This window comes from Ictidomys tridecemlineatus, chromosome 16 (assembly GCF_052094955.1).
Source record: "Ictidomys tridecemlineatus isolate mIctTri1 chromosome 16, mIctTri1.hap1, whole genome shotgun sequence".
NCBI classification, from domain to species: Eukaryota; Metazoa; Chordata; class Mammalia; order Rodentia; family Sciuridae; genus Ictidomys; species Ictidomys tridecemlineatus.
In genome coordinates, this window is record NC_135492.1 from 33,544,442 (window position 1) to 33,562,870 (window position 18,429).

The window sequence follows — 18,429 nt, forward strand, 5'->3', positions numbered from 1 at the left end:
TACCAAATACAACTAAAAAAAGTTAAAAAATATACTAAGATAATACTAAGTTAATAGTAATCATCTTTGAAAGATGATTTCATTTCCTTATATGTATGTGTACAGAGGTAGTGTTGAAAAGCATGGACAGAGTTGTGGAGTTTAGTTATGTTCAAGGAATGTTGGAGAATTCAGCTCTTGATTTGTTTTGAGGAGCTAGGCAGGCAATGCCAAGATTCTGAGGCCCAGACTGAAAGAAGTCACAAGTCTCCTGGAGGGTGTTCCTGTTGAAAGCCTTTTAAATTTGTTTAATTATTCATAAATGACAGTAGAATAATGCATTTATGCACTTTGATGTATCCTATGATATATATTTGATATTTTGCTTAGGGAATGAGGCATGTGACCTTTCAAATGTAGAATACGTATATAGTTTCTGGAAGTTTCAAATAGATAAAATCACCCCATGCTCAAGTGAGTTGCATAAGGACCTTTCCATCCTTCAGGTCTCTCACACAGGGTAGAAAAAATGCAACAGTGCTGGAGGTGGCTCAGACAGGTGGTCCTAAAATGTGGGCATGCTGAAGTTCCTTAATCAACACCAAAATGCTTTATGAAGATGGGCAGATAGTTCTAAAAGTGAAGGAGTACCTGTCCAATCTGGAGCTGGAGATGGATGAGGAGAGTCTTCACGTGATGTCTCTGCAGTGTGAGCCAGCAACCAACACACATGAGTTTTTCTGGAAATGGTTGCAGACTCTGACTGCCATGTGTGTTTGTTTCCTGTGCAGTGACGTGCATGGTGACAGGATAAGGCCCAGTATAGACAAGTGGGTTTCTAGTTCTCAAGTGCACTAACATTTCCCCTGTCCTTGATGAAGCCTTTGTGTCCAGCTGAGTTAGTGTATGGAGGACAAGACGATGGACATACTCATGTTGTTTGATTTCATTCCACTGCAGCCAGTACTCATTTACAGGACACATGGGCAGATGCAGTTCAAATTTGCATTGCTTGTTTTCTTACCAAAATACTCATAAAGCAATGTGCAACCTGAGGGGTTGGGGCCTCACAGGTCAGGGGGCACAGGACTGGATTTTGTACTGTCATGTATATCCACAGCCTATATGGTTCCCAGACACATATTCAGCTGTTATTTAAAACAATAATTCTACCACCGAGTGGGCCACAACTTAGGCTGACGTGTAGGTCTCAGCATTTTAAAAGGTTGGCCTAATGATGAGCCAGGCTTGATAGATCACATGTGTAGTTAGTCCTGGCTACACAGGAGGACTAGGGGAGAAGATCATAAGCCCAGGAGTTCTAAGCCAGTCTGGATAACAAAGAGAGATGCATTCCTTAAAAATAAAAATAAGGACCTCAGGGCTGGGGATGTGGCTCAAGTGGTAGCATGCTCGCCTGGTGCGGGGTGCTGGGTTTGATCCTCAACACCACATAAAAATAAAATAAAGATATTGTTTCCACCTAAAACTAAAAAAATAGATATTTTTAAAAAAGAAGGACCTCAGAATATAGCTCAGTGGTAGAGTGCTTGACTAGCATGTAGAATTCCTTGGGCTAGTCTCAATCAATACACACTAAACAAAGGCATTTTTCATTTAGAACAATTTTGTGCCTTGTATGTAAACGTATGAAAAATAATGTTGTACAGAATTTAAATGTTAAATAGATTAATTTAGAAGATTCACAGTTAGGACCTTTATGTCATGGTGAAGAGTTTGTTCTATTCAGGGAGAGCGCTCTGATTTCAAATCCTGCTTACAACACTAACAATGTGACCTTGGAAAAGTTACTTTTCTTTCCTTATCCCAAGCTTCTGAGTGTGTTACATGAGGGAAGAACATGACATTGAATTGTTTAGATATTAAGATTCTACATGCACAACAATTAATTGTCCCAATAAACTGGTTTGCCTTTTTTCTACCATGGAATTTTTTGCATAGTGTAATACATAAGCAATTGTTCATTATTTGCTTACATATATGATTCTCTATAGAAGAAGTTGATAGTCAATAGGTTATAGTTTGTAGAATTTATTAAATTAAAATTAGCTCAGATGTGTCCAATAGTTTTGGATGTCATTTTACAAAATTATTCCTGGTGATTTTCCTGTTGCAGTTTTTACCCCATTCAGGGGACACAAACCATACACCTTTCTATTTTTTTACTTGGTGTTTTCCTATGTCATCTTCCTCAAGATTACTAATTTTCTTAATTGAATACCTTTATCCTGCCAGTGCTCTCTCATTTTCTGTAACTAGGGCCCCCCCTCTCAATTTCTGGCCTTTATAAGTAACAGCTGGGAGAGATGGGTATTTTAGTATTCTAACATCAGAAAAGACTCTTGTAGTTCTACAATTATCTTCTACATAGCTACTAATATTTTAAATTTTTTGTAATAATTTCAAACCAAACAATTTCCAGTGCCTAAGAATCCTGGTAACAAAAATCCTGTTGTATCCAAGACCTCACAAGTGGCTCTTAGGACATAGTCACAGCAGAAGGGACATCCCCAACCACATAAAGTCAACCACAGACTGCAGGTAACCACTGTGGTCCTCGATACTTTAAGGAACAAGGTGTCTGACAAGGATCTCTCACCTTTTGGTAAGTGATGAAACTCATCCCCCCCCCTTTCTTTTCTTTAAAGTGAGTTTTATTATTGTTTCTGAAAATTTGGGTTTTTTTTATACTTACACCCTGTAGTTGGGTTCATTCCAACTTTGTTTTATTTTTTGGTATTATGTTTTGCTGTGATATTCAGATTAGTTAAAAAAATGTTTATCTGGACTAACTTGTCTATCATGCTTGAATTTCTTTGTGACTATTATCTCCAAACTAAACAAATACTCAGCAAGGTACACTTTATTTTTACCAGTAATCAGACAGTTTCTAAACATAATATATTATTAAAAAACATTTTTTGGTCTTGGCAAAATAAGGAAATAAATGTACAAGTTACACATTTAGTAACTTAATTTTTCTAGTAATGAGTTTATGTTCATATATGATTTTTCAACTAGTTTTGCCTTATAATCAATGAATTGTAGAAATATAGTCGCAATATTTTCAGCCATGTGATCTGTGTGGAAGTGATTATGTTTCTTTTTTATTCTACTATGGTACTGGGGATGGAACTCTGGGCCTTGTGCATGGTAGGCATGAAGGTGACTTCTTTTTATTAAATCACTGATTCTGAAACTTGGGAGCAGTGAGAATACATCTAATGCCTGAATGTTAAACAGCAAAAAACATTTTTAATTTTTCCTTTGAAAATAACTCATCTAAGGCTGGGGTTGTGGCTCATGGGTAGAGCACTCACCTAGCATGTTTGGGTGCTAGGTTCAATCCTGAGCACCACATAAATAAAATAAAGATATTGTGTCCACCTAAAACTAAAAAAATGTTAAAAAATAACTTATCTACTAACTTAGGCCCTTTATATGAATGTAAAACAAGTAAGTTTTATGAAATGGATGGGCTCTCTATTTCTACATGTAGGTAGAAGGAAACAATGCTAATAAAACTAAAGTAATTTTAAAAGGGGGATGGATAGCAAAGAGTTTGTTTAGATAAATTTATTTGGCAGTAATGGAGTTCCTGCATTCTGTGAGTTGGACATTATTAATGTGTTGGAGCACTCACGGACTCTATCCTTGCCCTGTTCCTCTTGACCAGCGAGTGTCTTGTTGAGTTTTATGGGAATGTGAGAAAAGAACACCTTTACTTGACATCAGTCCTCTTTTAAATATTTTGTGTCATTCTTCCTATCTGAAAAAATCAAACTACACGTGTCTTGATTGCTGTTGCTCTCAACAGATATGTATTCCTAAATTCCCTGCAGGCTGACTTCTGTCTCCTGTGCTGACTTTTTTATTTGGAAGATGATCAGTCTTCCTTTTAGCTAAAAACAGCTTTTTAGCCATATTTTATATAATGCATGTGTGCCTACATATGAAGCTCTCTCCCATTTTCTATACAGAATATCTCAATATATTTTAGCTCATTTTGGATTTATGAAATTACATGTGCTTGAAATATTACTTGACATCTTATTATGTTTAGTATAATATATTTAAAGCAATGTTATATAAAATAGTAACTTAAAGGTAATAAGAGAGATTTTCCCCCATTCTAATTAATGAAATAATTTTATTTTAAAGTAAAATTTGACTTCTTTATTTCTGAAAAATAATGTTGAGCCACTTTAAATCCTCATGCTACTGGATCCTGCAGTGGCCCACCCCTCTGCTGAGGTCTTCTGTCATTGTCTCTCTGACACAGTGTTTTTACATGGTGTCTCCTGCTCCTCTTTCATGTGCTTGTTTAAGTATCAGGGCACAGAATTCCTACAGCTCTTCATTCACTGTTTGAGAAAGTTCCTCTTAACCCTTGCCCCTTTGCTTTTCTCCATCATCCCCACTTCTCCACAGCTAACATTTCCAGCCACACCACAATGTGTTTCCATCCTAAGCTGAAACAACTGGAGTTGAAATTGGCTGTGACATTGTCATCCTAAATTCAGATGTTTTATAATTGTATGTTTATTCTTCATTGTTGAATAAAAGTGACAACTTTAAGGTTTGAAATACAAAGTAAAATATCAAAAACAATCTGTAGTAGTCTTGTAGATACCAGTCAAAACTAAAACCTCAGGACTGGGGTTGTGGTTCAAAGGTAGAACACTCACCTGGTGTGCGTGAGGCAATGGGTTCAATCCTCAGCACCACGTGAAAATAAAATAAAGATATTGTGTACACATACAACTAAAAATACATGTTTATGAAAAAATCCAGGTATTTGTGCCTTTGGTGATCTGTTTGTGCCATGAGTAGTAACACAAAGAACATTTAGATTGTAGGTAAGATGAATCAGACTGTAAAAGTAAACCTTAACACAAAAATGTATTTAGTCATTACTATTTATTTTTGTCTTCAAAATGCATACCTAAGTTATTTTTTTTATTTTATAGGCATTGGCTCTCCAGAAGCTTTAAAGAAAATTCTTTCCCTAACTGAGGAAGGAACTTTGGAATGTCACAAGAATCCAGCTGATGATAAAATACAAAAGCATCTTCTCAGCTGTCTCCTCTTCCAAATTCCCCACAGAGTTCTCCAAGGAAAGGTAGAACAAAATGAGTTGTTCTTTTCCTTTATCAAAATCTATACTTTTCAGTTTTAGAAAATTCTTGAATTATTATATTGTATCATATTATAGAATTTTAATATTATAATAATTTTTAATTATCTCTTTTATGATGTTCAATGGAGTTTTTGCCCTCCGTGAATAGACTTGGAATTTTTTTATTTCTTTTTAATATTATTCTTATACTTCATAGAATTAAATTAATAAATATAAAATCATTCTAAAATTTAAGGTTTATATTGGCCCTGTGTATAAAAGATACTGTTTATGTGAAAATTCCTTATAACTTATTTTGATCAAAAAACATTAATACAGAAAAAAAGCTCTTTGGAAACAACAAAATACTGATGTTCCTGATTTATATTTCCACTGTGTTAATATGGGTCTTGTGTTTTAGGCAATGTAAATATTCTCCTTATATGGATACTTTTTTATGTTAAAATAGATGATAATTCTCTTCCCCATAACTCTCCATGTTCCTTCCTCCTCCTGCCCTTTAATTAAAAGGGTGGGTGTCAATCATTAGTAAAAGAGCTAAGAATTAGTTTTATTTCGAGGAAGATCTAAAAGGTTAATCAATTATTAGATTTCACTCACTCAACAAATGGCTGCTCTTGTTGTATACATTTCAGGCATCTGTGCATTTTATGTGTTTGTCTGTTCTAGGGCCTTTTTAAATGGTGGATATGTCTCAATTCATTTCTCATCTGGTTGTTAGGTGGTAGTGGAAGTCAGCTAAGATGTTCTGGCTCTGGGTATTAACCAGTACCTCCACTTCTCTTGAGAGTGAAAACAGTAATTAGAAAACCAAGGCACCACTGACCCATGGGATGATTCCTCTCTTTCCCACCCCAGTTTTGCTTCATCTCAATAGATGAAGGAAATGGGCAAATTCCTCCAATGTCAGGTGCTCCATCTGAGTGATGATTTTTCTAAGCAGTGTTTTCTTTCTTATTGTTTTTTTGTTTTGCTTTTGGCTTGGGTTTGGGTTTGGGATTTTTTAGCAAAATTTCAGGGAGGGATTTAAATCTTTCTTATTAGAATTTGTAGTTTTTGTTTATAAAAGATATTTCATATAAGAATATGTTAAATCTTTAAACCCAGGTGTAAACTCTAAATGAGTAAGTACCTGACTATTATATAGTTGGAAACATACTTCAGTTAGGAGCCCTTACAATACATATATATTCTAAATATTTATACATAAAATAATATATTTAGGATATATATCTACTGTGGTGTCCTTAATACATTATAGAAAAGAAAAAAGTAAATCCTGAGAAGGTTTGCTTTTCTTTTCTATTAAACATATCAAGACAAGCCTCTTCCTTGATATTTTCAGAAATATTTTAGTAACAAAGGAAATTTAAGGATATGGTGAACCTGGAGAATTATGTGGAAGAAAATTAACTATTTTTAATATAAGAATGAATCCATAGAAGGAAAAGATTCTGATTGACTAAAATGTAGTCTCTTTAAAAATACAACAAAAAGATAATCAAGACTCATATTAATATAATGAAAAAAATAAATCTGAAGTATCAGCATGTTTTATATTTTCAAAGCGCTCCTCTGCATTAATGTTATATGATCTGTTTAGGACAGGAAATGGAGATGTGTTGAGGCATTTTACAATGATGGTCTTGGGGAAAGTACACATTGTATCCTAAACAATTAACTTTTTATGTGATTCAGCTAACACATTCCTCACTTATTTATGTATTTCTTTATTTAATTGTGATTGGAAACAATACATTTCTTTTATTTATTTATTTTTATTTGTGCTGAGGCTTGAACCCAGGGACTAACATGTGCTAGGTGAGCACTCTACCACTGAGCCACAACCCCATCCTGCTAATACATTCTTAATGTTGAAAAATAAGTAGCAAAATTCCAAAGAGACACTCTTCAGGTGTTATTTCTTATTGTTTTTTGAAGACAATATTCAGTTGAATTTTTCTCTGCTGCACTTATCACTCTAAAAATTAAAAACAAGATTAATGACTTTGAAGTTTGGAAAAAAAATCTCACTTTCAGGTCTACTCAATTGTTTTTATTTTTTCCCAATATTGAAATTCAAACCGAGGCCATGGTTATATGCTAGGCAAGCACTACTGTAAATTGTCTCCAGCCCAATTTCTACTTTTGTTAGGGAGGGTGATGTGGATTGAACTCAGGGGATTTCAACCACTGAGTCACATCCACAGTACTATGTGCTATTTTATTTAGAGATTCACTGAGTGGTTTAGCACATCACTTTTGATGGGGCTGGCTTTGAACTCATGATCCTCATGCTTCAGCTTTCAGAGCTGCTGGGATTGCAGGTGTGTGTAATTGCCCCCAGACCCAGTGTCCCTTTATGGGTTATAATAGTAGTGTAACTCAAAGCCAAGGGAGCTAAAAATACTCAAGTTATGCTGTGGTTTCTGCATCATTTCATAGTTTTATGACAGTATAAATACACTCAGGGCAGTATACATACACACACACACACACACACACACACACACAAATACAGATGTATGTGTCCCTTTTTAACATTTATTTACATGATTTAGCTCCATCAGATTAAACACTTACTTTAATGTTGTATTCACTTTGTTAATGAAACCCTACTTCAATGATGATAATCCATGGCTACTTTCTTTGTTGCTTGTATTTGGTGGACTTCATTCTGATGTTGTGAACCTAGAATGTCTAACTTATGTTGTTTTATTTCTCATGCAGGTCATCCTTTGGCTCCCAGTGGTACTGTATATAATTTTTCAGATTCTGTTCACAGTAAAATTTCTTCATGATCCAGTCTTCTCAGCAATTCTTTGTTTGACTCTGTGCCAGGCTTGCTCTAGAGGCAACCTGTCAGCATTGTGGAAACAAAATTCAGTGTGGCAGGACAGAATGGTGGACCATGACTAAACCCCATCTACCCATGAGGGTAGATGGCTTTCCTTAGCATTCTTTCACATATCTTCTTCCAAGTCCCTGTTAAGAAGGAATTCCATGTGGACTATTAAGTATGGGTGACAGTATGCTATAGACCTCTTCTTTGATGTAAGCTGCTTTTCTTAAGTATATTTGTATTTACATTTGATAAACAATAGTTTAGATATTCGAGTTTTATGACATCTGCTGTCTTACCTGCGAATAACAAGACTGATTTAAATGAAAAAGAGTTCCTTTTTTCCCTGCAAATTGTTTTGCTTCAAGTTGTGATAACAATTTAAGGTTTTCAAAGTGTACGCTTTTTATGTGAAAGGTAAATAAATAATAAAATTGATTTTGGATTTGTTTTCAAAACTTCAAATTAGTGACATATGACTACACTACTTTCCTAGAGTCTTGAAACTTTTACAAACACCCCTTCCCAAACACGCCTGAATGTGCACATATTCACACATAAACATTCACAGAATTTTTATCACTCTCAGTAAACACCTTTAATTTCTACTTGGGTAAATCTGAAAGAATTAAATTAAAATATTGATTACAACTCTATTCACACTTGTACTGGAATAGAAATCTCCATTTGGGGTAATCTGAGAGGACTATGGAAGAGTGGAGAGTTGGGAATTCGAAGCAAAGTTCTCTCAGAAAACTCATGAATCTCCATTTTCCTCCTAACTGGACCCTTCCAATGCACATTTAAACATGTCCCAGAAGCTCCCATTAAGATACACCACCATGGATCCCATGTCTCCTCCTCGAGTCTTTCCTATCTCATCTTCCTTTCAGAGCTACATATGCTGGCCCTCTCCTTTTATTCTCTCTCCCTCCCTTTTCAGGTATCTCTAAACTGGCTTCCACCCATCATTCCATCTGTAGTATTAATGTCTCAAGGCCTCTACTTCACTAGGTCCTTTGATTATTTTGGAACTCTTTCTTAATTCATTGAGCTGCATGTACAATGTTGAGTATTTCCTCCTTCTGAAAACATTGTCTTCCACCACTGGTTATTCTCCTGCTACTCTGGCCCCTCCTACTCAGCAATATCTTCTGGCACAATCTCTAACACTTAGGGCTTTGTTTCTGGAGTTTTTGTCTTGATTTTGCTCCTTTTCACTATATACTCTTTTCCTAGGAAATCACACCCAAGCCTTGTTATCATCATCATAGAAAACTTAAAAATCATATCTCCACACCAGATACTATAAAGTATCAGTCAAGATATCCAGCTGCCTATTTAGCACCTATCTTAGCTTTTACCCCTTGTCCTTGTCCAACAGTCCCCACCTCAGTGAATAGTACCACAATCCTTCCAGTGGTCCATGCCAAGAAGCTTTGAAATGATTCATGTCATCTCTTACCTGCCACTCTATATTCACTTATAAACCAATCCTGTCCATTTTGCCTACAAAAATTCCAAATAACCTTTATCTTTAACTCACCTTTGCTCTCCAAACATGTGATACATTCCCAGATCCACAGTAATCTTTTCAAGGCAAAGATTACCAAGCTTGCTTAAACATTTCAGGCTTACAAGACATGCAAATCTATCCTGTGCCTGCTTCTTCTGTGTTCCATTACTTCCCCCTTCATCTAGAAAGATCCTGATCTTTACATCCTTAGACTTTCTGTTCCCCTTCCCATAGGGCCTTTAGGTAATTCCTGACCCATAGCATATAAGCTTCATGGAGCAGGGGCCTTATGCTTTTTACTGGTCATTATAATGCCTAACACAGTGTCTGCTACTGACTTAAAAATCTTTCCAATATATGAATATCTATGTTTGCTTTTCTGGCTGAACACTTACTTGAAAATATATGTTACGCAGTTGGAAATGCAAGACATAAAAGTTAGACATAGAAATGAGAACCATCCTCATATAACTCATAATCTGAGGAATGGGAAAATGAACATGAAACACTGGGGAAATTATGTAACACAAAAAGGATAAATTAAAAAAATTGACTCTAAGAAAGATTCTCTTTAAAAAGGTAGCTAGCTAGAAAGGCAAGAAAAGTAACTGTTATGTACTTAAAAGGCAAACTGATAGTTGAGAATGAAATTTCTCTTGAAGGAAAGTTTGACACTGGGTCACACACTATAATGAGACACAGAATATGAGCAATGCAGTATTGAACTTGGGAAGGAGGTTATCATTTATTAAGGGGACTGTGGACTAAGTAAAGAATATCAATGAAAAGTACCCCATGGAAGTTCTGGTTAAAGGATATTATTAGAATAATAATTAACTGATGTGTATGTCACACAAACATGCACATATTCTGTTTCAAGTTATATGCCATCCTAGTTCTTTATTATGCAGTTAAACTTCATTATTGCTCTCATTTTTTTTCAGCAGAATGCTAATAAACACAGCTTCCTTTTATGAATAGCATATGGAGTGCATGTTTTAGGGTAAGAACAAAGCTCTTATAGCAAGGAATCCAATAGTACAATGACTTAAAGAACAAATACATTCTTTGTATTATTGAATAATGGCCCAGTGTGATCAGGTCAGTTTGGGGTGATTCGTGGACATTCTTGTTTTTTTGTTTTTTTTTTGTTTTTTGTATTTTTTTGTTCCCTAATCCCTTTGACCACTGTTAATATCTGCTCAGACAAAGCTGCATTAAGCTTCAGACTAGGTTCCAGAAAACATGAAAGGAACCAGAAGATAGATGAGGTGCTGACCCAAAATGGTCCATGTTTCCTTGCAAGAATATTTACATGGTAAGGAAGGCTGGTGACATGGTTCAACAGGCCAGCCATGAGCAACATCATACCTGTATTACCATCAGACAAATATATAGAGTTAATCCTTGTCTCTGTGTTATGATTGAGCCTTTTGCACTTTCAACATTCCCTGCCTCTGGCTGATCCCATCACTCATCAAGTCTCTGTACATCCCTGTCTAGAACTGTCACCCTCCATGGCACCTGATACTGGATCAGACTCTTACCTCACACCCAATTTTGGGTGGAAATATATAAACTGTTGACAGCATTGTGATGGAAAAGCAGCCCTCTGAAGTCTATACCCTAAGGGACTAGAGAGGGAAAGGCATAAGTTACAGGGAAAGAAGTTACTACCCAGTACAAAAGCAGATCAATATCTGAGGTAGCACCAGGGAAGCAAAGACAATATATGTCAGGTATAATAGGCACAAGGAAGGAGGCTTCAAAAAAACAGTGTGCATCCCAATACAAGAAATGAAGAGGAAGGAAAGTAAAGGAGAATGGAGCTCACTGGTAAAAGTATATGTGTGATTTCTTGTGTGTGTGTGTGTGTGTGTGTGTGTGTGTGTGAACACAAAAAATGATGTGCAGTGTTCCTTGGAAAATTACTATTACAACATGACATAGTACACTGTGTGAAGTTCCTTGTTTCCATTGTAATCTTAATATTTCCTTCAGCAGAAAAATTTCCATATGCATTGTCCATGATAACTTCTAGTGTCTCTGAAGTATTGGTTCCGCCCAATTACTCCCTAAATGACTCAATATGCCCTGGCTGAAGAGGGCCACATCTGTATTTGCAGATCTTTGGGATGCTGAGGCAGGCTGATGTCATTTTCCATGTAGCCAGGGAATATATACACATCCTGTCTCAAACATGAAAAGGCTTGGGATGTGATGTAAGTGCTGTTGTTCTTGCCAAGAACACACATGTCCCTGTGTACAACTACCAGGACAACAAAACAATCAAAAAGTTTCAAACAATATGAATATTCACCTGCAATTAAACATAATTTAAAGGTTGGGCTGGGGTTGTAGCTCAGCGGTAGAGTGCTCGCCTTGCATGTGCGAGACCCTGGGTTCGGTCCTCAGCACCACATAAAAATATATGAATAAAATAAAGGTGTTGTGTCCAACTACAACTAAAAAATAAATATTAAAAAAACATAATTTAAAGGTTAATTTTGAAAATAAAATTTTATCCATAAACTCACACACACACACACACACACACACGTACACCTCAATAATTTTAATTGTGTATACATCTCTATATGCATTTATACATTCCAGATACAAATCATATGTCAGGTATGACCTTTCTAAATATTTTTCCCATTCAGTTGCTCATTTTTTTTCCACTTAGCAGAGTCTTTTTCCCAAAAAAATCTAATTAAATATACCATAGAACTAAAAATGCAATCAATAATTTAGAATTGAAAGTTATTATATATATATATATATATATATATATATATAAAATAGACAGATAGATGGATATAGTAGAGATATAGATAATATTTCATCAATCAATGAGCAAATATACTTTTTTTTTCTCCACAGCAAGGCTCATTGTCTAAAATAGACCATATCTTACACAACAAAGGAAGTCCTAATAAATACAAAATAACAGATAATACTCTGCATTTTCTCAGATCACAATGGAATAAAATTAGATATCAATGATAAAGTAAAATATTTAACAAATGGAGACTAAATAATACACTATTGATTGACAGTTGAAGAAATCAAGGGTTAAATACAAAAAAAATTCTTAGAGGTAAATGGGAACACATATACAACATGTAAAAATCTCTAACACTACATCTCAAAGCCCTAGAAAAAGAACAAATCAACACCAAAAGCAGTAAAGACAGGAAATAAATAAAATCAGAGCTGAAACCAATGAAATTCAAACAAAAGAAACAAGTGAAATAAATGACAAGACAAAAAGATGTTCTTTGAAAAATAAAATAGATAAACCTCTGTCTATGCTAATGAAGGGAAAATGAGAAAAAAGTCAGATTACTAAAACACAAGATGAAGAAGGAAATGCCACTGCCACAGTCCCACGTGCCTCTCCTGGTGTTCCAGTGATGAGTCTGCAGTGTCTGGTAAGCTCATGGTCCTGGTTTTCTGGATGAGGTTCTGATGTGCCCAGGAGTCCATGTGTCTCTGATTTAATTTAGTGAATGCACAGGGAGTAATTTTTTTACTAACCTGATTCACTTATGTATGTGTTTGTGCCTTATTCTGCTGCTGCACAGCTGGGTCATTGCCTTCTTTCTTATTTCTTTGTGTGTTGTTCTGGGGATTGAACCTCATAGCATGGCATGTTTCCACTGAGCTGTCAGAGTTTTATTTTTTATTTTTAGATGGGAACTCACTAAGTTGCCTAGGCTGGCCTGACATCAGTGATCCTTCTACCTAAGCTTTCTGTGAGGCTAGGATTACAGACATGCACCATTGTGCCCAGTTGGGTTAATTCTTTCCAGTAAGTTCTGTTTGCCCAGTGGTGGTTATCCACTTGGTCTTTCAAGGCATGAGTCATTCTGCCTCATCACTTGCACTCAGAAGTGTGTAGCCCAGGTAAATCTGCTGCTTTATAAAACAGGGTAGCTCAGGTATGGGCAGTGTTCTTCTGCATAGTGTGGAATGGCTTGGAGCCAGCACAGCCTGCTCTCCACAAACCTCCTAACTGCTCTGCACCTCAGAGTGGGTGTAAGTTACTGAGTGGTCACCCGGCTCTACAGAGTGGTAAGTAAGTAGTCCATGGTCTGACTAAGCAAGGGCAATAGGAGTCACTAAAGCTGGGTGGCACAGGAGACATCTGTGAATGGATAAGGAACCCCACCTGAACCCAGCACTATGCATCTATATGCCTGAACTCCTGGGCTAGGAGGGGTCCACACTGAGTGGGAGGGGCCTGAATGCTCAACTTAAGTTCAGCTTTTCTGTTCTCCATTCTCTTCCTCAATTCACTGGTTGGGAGTTTTCTGTTTGAACTTGACCTCTAGAAGCCTCAGGGTAAACATGGCCTCATTTTAATGGTAATAAGTGTTTATCATGTTATGATTTTCCCCAACTTTGTGTGCTCCTTGTGTTATTTTTCCTTTCTCTTGCATTTTCACTTATTGATCTGCTATTATTATAGCATTCATGACAGTATGCATGAACCTGTGGACATGTGTCAAGCATATTGGAGTCAGCATGCCACAATGCCTGGCCTCAGAACTCATATTGTGCAGCCTTTGCAAATGGTGCTATCTGTAACCCCGAGGGACCCCTGGGCTGTGAGTCTTGGTGACCCCATATGTTCAGGGACATTCCAAAAGGGCAGTAGCCCCTGGATCTCAAGAAGACCCACCTGTGGATGGCCTCACCTGTGCTAAGATGGGAAGGACACTTCCCTGAGCTCCTACCCAAAAGCCAGGTCTGTAGAAGTCTGTGGCTCCTGTGGGCTCTGAAAGTGCTCCTCCAAGGAGTCCTCCCAGTGAAGGTTCATGTGGAAATGCAGAAGCCAGAGTTTGGTTACTGCCTCAAGCACAGTCAATAGCCTTCCGTTTGTTACAGGCTCACTTTCTGCAGTTCAGTTACTTGCAGCCCCCCAAAAGGCTAAATGGGATACTCTAGAAATACATAATTCCTAAGTTTTAAATAACTTTTATTACAGAAAATTATATAGTCATTCTAATTTTCAAAATTGTCGATCTATGTGTCTACTTTATAAATTAAACTGTACGGTAAATGTGTATGTCTAGGAGAATGCGTAGTAAATACATAAAATATACATAATGAGTCAGGTACTTTCCAGGTTTCAGGGGATCTTGGGACGTATCTGGTGCAGATGACAGGGGACAAATGTAATTAGTTGGTCTATGGTAAGTAGAAAATATGCATTTCCTTTGCAGATTTTTCTTAGGTCTGCTAAGAATGTAAAAGCAGCGCTGCCTTCAACCCTCAGCAGGGATTGTGTGAGGGGATGTCACATTGGTGCTGGGAGCAGAGGAGCCCTGGCCGATCCAGGCTCACATTTCCTGCATTTCCGCCTCCAGACATCTGCCCTCCACCTCCCTCCCCAACACCACCTGAAGAGCTTCTAAAACACACTCAGCACTTTGAATGCTGTGCCTTTCATGCCACTCACCCACACTAACCCTCCAGTTTGCTCTGTGGCAGTTCTCTCTTTATTCTTGCTCAGCTTGACTGTGTGTGCCAGGTGTGTCCACATAGCAACATCATGAATGCTACCTCAATGCCAGCACACTTTCACACTTTCAGGAATGCACTTTTAGGAAACAAAGTTCTTTATTAAAGAAATAACTTACAGACTAAGAGAACTCTGTTCATTGTATGCACAAGTTTGTAGTCTGTAATAGTCTTCTTTTGTTTTAAATGTAACTCTGCAAAACTATTAATATCCCAAACAGCATTATGAAGCCATTTTTGTTCCATAACCTGTGTAAATACAACCAACCACAGAGATATAAAACTTTTATAAAGAACACATTTCAGTGAAGAATGGTGTACATTTATATATATGCATATACATGTATATAAATACATAACTTTAAATTAGTTAAAAATTACACCCTTAGTAAAACTAAAGTCAAAAACTAATGTTAAAACTACAGCAATCTGAGTAGAATTATACCTCCCATGCAATATTTAAAATAGATTTAACTTTCCAATACTTTTTATGCAGTATGTCAATAGTGAGAAAATGAAGACGTAAATAAAATTCAACATATAAAAATTTCAGGAAGAGCAGAAGTTTCTGTTGTACAGATGTCCATTCAAGTGTTTCCTGAAGCTGACTTTGACAGACAGCACTAGATAGAGAGTAAGATGCACAATGTCACGCCTTCTCCTCTTCGTGTCACTTGGGCATCAAGACCCAAAGCTCCCTTGCTCTCTTATGAAGACCATAAGCCATGTTCACAAGCTCCATGACATGGCCTCTGCACATCAGGTCATTTGGAGTTTTGCTCCAGCACCAAGTACTCTGTCTCTGACCCTCTGGAGGTGTTGGTGAGCTGGGTGAGGCCTATTTGGGCAGAATACTGGAAGGTGAAGGCCTTCATCAGCTTGTACCTGAACTTGTGGTTGATGAAGCTGTAGAGCACAGGATTGATGCAGCAGTTCACCCAGGGACAGGCTCTGTGTGACATGTAGTGCTGTGAAGAGCATGTTCTCCAGCTGGCAGGTGAAGGGGAGGTTGTGCAGGATGGAGAAGATGTCCAGCAGCACTGCCACATGATAGGGGAGCCAGCACACAAGGAAGACCACCACATAGGAAAAGATGATCTTCCGGATACTCTGATTCTCCTGATCACCAGAAACTGAAATGGCCCTGGAGAGTAGGCAGTAGAAGACAGTGATGATGGAGAAGGGGACAATGAAGCCCAAGACAAAAGAGACAAGCTCCATGCCGATCAGCCACTCCTTGATGCTGTGCTCAGGGTAGAACGACCAGCAGTAGGTCTCGTTGTTGGAAGCAGACACCACAGTCTTCAGGTAGTAGGTGTTGGGCAGAGACAAGCAAAAGGCTAGCAGCCACGCCAGAACGCACAGGATGTGGCACACCATCTTCTTCCTGCGGCTGGAGGTGCTAGTGAAGTAGGTGATGAAGAGGTAGTGGTCGATGCTCATGCATGTGAGGAAGAAGATGCTGCCAACGAGGTTGACAGAGAAGGTGAGGTGCGTGACCTTGCAGGTAAGCTCACCCATTTGCCACTGGTTGTCCTGCACCAGGCTGACCACCCAGACGGGGATGGTGATAACAACCCACAGGTCCGTGATGGCAAGGTTCAAGATGTAGCAGTGGGTGTCATAGCCTGTGGTCTTGGCTGATGTCCACCCCAACCACCGCAGAGTTGGCAATCATGCCGATCACGAAGATGAAAATGTAAATGAAGGAAAGTGTGTAGAGTAGGATGCTTTTGAGGGGCATGGTTGGGCAGTGCACTGTATCAATCAGGATGCAGTTGCTGCTGTTGCATGACCAGTTAATGTCAGAGAAGTTTCCTGGCTCTGTGTAGTCAAAGAGATGCATATCCATGGTAGAGGGAGTGAGAAGGACCTACAGCAACCCAGAGAGACAGGAGAGAGAAATCACTCATGAGGGAACCTCGACTTCCAGTCAAAACATTTTTCTGGGGTCCTAATAAGGCCCAGCAGTTTTGCCCACGTTCTGAGTTGTCTCACAAAGAAAGGAGAAAAGAAATCAATCACACGAGAACTGTGTCACATAAACAAACAGCCAGAGTCTCATTGACACAGTGTCCAAAGACAGACACAATGTTGGTTTTCTATCTTTCATTGGCTCTCTTCTTCAGATACCATCAGCCTGGCTGTGCTCAGAGTGTGAAATCAACATGGTACAGGGCCAAAGAAAAACCAGATTTGACTTGTCTCCTCTATGTAGGTGGCAGTTCTGTCACTTGCCACAGGTGGTGACTAGCCAAGATTCAGGCTACCATGGGTTACTCAAAGTGACTCCATGTTACACATAGCAACTTCTGCAGGATCCAGGATAAGAGTCAATGTGTGCCAAGTGGCCTTGACAACTGTTTCAGAAACCAAAGCAGGAACATTCCAAGGTTGGAATTATGGCTCCTCCAACCAATAGTGTCCAACATAAGATATATTGGTTATCCTGACCATGTCTGCTGTACTAGAACAGCTTCACCCACCTCAGCATTACCATAGGGACAAAGGGCCTATCCCCAAATATGTAGGGGGATACATATTACTCAATGAACTGTCACCTGCAACTGTCCAGGAGAAGCAATCAGCTTCTCCTCTTTAGCAGAAATGCAAAACCTCATCTTGGCTCTTCTCCACTTGGGAAACTGTTGCATAACATCCACCCCCAAAGAGGGCCCAGGAACCCACAGAGGACATGCAGCTGAATCAGGCCCTCCTTAGGAAAGCATGGAACAGAGTCCCTAACTATGGAAGACACCTGCTGCCTACCTCCACAGCCTCAAAACCTTAACAGGTGGCCCACTCCTGAATCCCAACAAGGAAGACTGTGGGAGGCCTGGCAGCTCCCTCTGTGGGAGGTAGGGGATAGAGGTGGTTGTAGGATCCCCTCCTGGTTGTCCAACCCAGGCTTCATGTGCATAAAAAAGGCCTGAGCATCCCAGGGTAGTGATATACCCTCTGCTCTACAACCAGGTCACTGGCCCAGCAGCCAGGAAGTCCCCAGAGCCCAGTGACCCCCAGTGTTTGGAAGCTGACATTCAGGCACAGTAGGCCACTCACAGGGGGCAACACAGAATCAGGACAAACAAACCCTCATCAGCAGATGTCCTGTCCTAAGACAGCTTCAAGGATTCCAAAAGGATATCTGGCTAACAAGGCTGTGGAGGGTGATGCCAGAAGATGGGCTCCTGGCCTCCCAGACTGATCTAGGTTTATCCAGCCAGCCCCAAGCTGCCCTGAAGATACTCCTGCCACCTCCCCTAGGACACAAAGTGTCTGTGCAGACCCTCACCCTGCACCTGTGAACCCAGATGGATGTTGCCCCTGCTCTTTCACATGGCTCCAGTGCAGAGGCCTCTGGCAGCAGCCCTGCTTCTTCCTTCCCATTTCCTTAAAATG

The 18,429-nt window shown here is 38.6% G+C and overlaps 1 pseudogene; it reads right to left on the reverse strand.

Annotated features, from left to right (window-relative positions):
* Window positions 1-15,794: 15,794 nt before the first annotated feature.
* On the reverse strand, window positions 15,795-16,882 carry LOC144371367 (atypical chemokine receptor 3-like; annotated as a pseudogene).
* Between the last annotated feature and the right edge of the window lie 1,547 nt (window positions 16,883-18,429).